Source organism: Plasmopara halstedii, assembly GCF_900000015.1.
Source record: "Plasmopara halstedii genome assembly, contig: Scaffold_614, whole genome shotgun sequence".
NCBI classification, from domain to species: domain Eukaryota; phylum Oomycota; class Peronosporomycetes; order Peronosporales; family Peronosporaceae; genus Plasmopara; species Plasmopara halstedii.
In genome coordinates this window covers 2,376,328-2,378,242 of record NW_020187532.1, presented here as the reverse complement: position 1 = coordinate 2,378,242, position 1,915 = coordinate 2,376,328, and positions in this window count along the sequence as shown.

Sequence of the window (1,915 nt, the reverse complement as noted above, 5' to 3'; positions counted from 1 at the left end):
ATTTTATCAATGAAAGCTTAAAACACCTGTACCTTAGGTGCCTTTATTCCTTGTAGCTAGGAGGTACCAAGGGTTGAAGTTGTATGCACAGTCTCTTGATGAATCCTTTGGAAGTTTGGAGGACCAGTTGGCACAACATGGCTTATTCCCGGAAGAGCTGGATTCATTTTGAAATACGTGAGAGTCATGGCCAATGCGACCCAGCCCTTGATAAAGCGATCCGTTCAGATAGGTGAGGCTCACCGCCTAGATATGTTCGCTGTTTACATCAACGTCCCGAGTGATGCGAAGCTATTAAGTCTTGACTGTTTCTAATCGTGATCTATGACTGTTAAAAGAAAGTATGACGAGGTATTGACGATGACGGAAAAGAATATAGTATCCGTGTGGCTTGTGACTAGGGCACTGGGAACAGTGACCAAGGTTTTGTCGAGCCTAAAAGAACATAGTAGTGCTTTCGACATCGTGAAATGCTGTCTTGTCGTAAACTCATTTCCAAATACTATTTCATTCCAGATATGGTGTAGGTGGAACACCATAAGCTTTAAAATGAATGGTAGCTGATGAACTCAGGTGCAATGCATTTTGTCTGCTGGTTGAAGTTTTAGCAAATCATGGACCCCACTCCTGCCAAGAAAAGTAAGTGTACTTTCGGCGTGTTCATGTAGCTACTATAGCTTGAATGAAAGACACAAAACTGTCTAAAATCACTAGCAATGTTGCTGCTTAATGCTGAACGCAGAGCTTGAAATGCAGAAGCAGTATCAGGAAAATGAGGAAGTTCCAATCGCTCATTGTGATCTTAATATTGTACCCCTTAACACGGAGTAAGCGACGGTATTCCCGGAGATTTTTTTTGGTGCGCTTGATTACAATGGTAAGCTGTACAGCACTACTTAAGATATACCCACCGAGTGGAGCGGTGAATCGCCACAGGTGTAAAGAGAATATTATTTCTCAAGTGATTGGAGTGACCGAGGTAGTCCTACGTGCTATATGTCTCTTCTCACATATGCTCTCATTAAACAAGAGGTAATGTTTCTAGGGTATGCATGCAAAACGTTGCACGATCGTAAAGCCATTCAAGTGGTTTGGTTGGCAACAGAGTACATATTGATTCAGCATCCATTGTAGATTAGTCGATTATTAAGGCGCTCGTTCGCTACCCCACTGAGTTAGAAGGATAGGGGTACGAACCTCTAGGTCCAATGGGTCGTTTCTATTCTTCTTTGAGAAAATATTGTAAATTGGTGACGACGGATTTACAACACATGTAGCTCCACGAAGGGGTAAGTATGCCAAGGGATTTACATGATTTACGGATTCAAATATTGTGTCCCATCACAATGGTCTTTACCAAAGATACATTGCAACTTCATAGACGCTCAAATATGTGAGAACGCGGTTGATGCTCGGTAAGAGAGGGTGTATATCTTCATTTTGCGCCAATTTCATTTTGTCAGAAAAAGCAACGGCAAGTAGTGTATTATACTTAGAAAATCAAAATCAAGCTACTATTCTAGCGCATATGTCGCTCCTTGAATAATTGTGCTTTTAAGCAGCATGGTCGGCTGCACTTCGTTCAGTGCTTCTAATCAGGCTAAAGGAAATGGTCAACTCGTGATAAAATCAGCGGCATTTCTCTCGCTGTGATGAGCAAGCTGAGTAGAAGAAATGATTTGAAAGTGGCTGCCTAGCGCACCAGCGACGTTTCGCTGCTTGATGATGACGCGCTTCGAGTCACTTCGTGGCTATGAGCACAAGGGTCAATGGTTAAGAACCACATCAAATTCTTGGGAGCAGTGATCAAGTGCTTGCACTTGAATAGGCCTTTCTTTAACAAAGCCAAGCGTGTCTTTGGTGCTGATTATATTTCTCTATATGGATTTAATCAGGAAGCATGTTTTGTAGACAA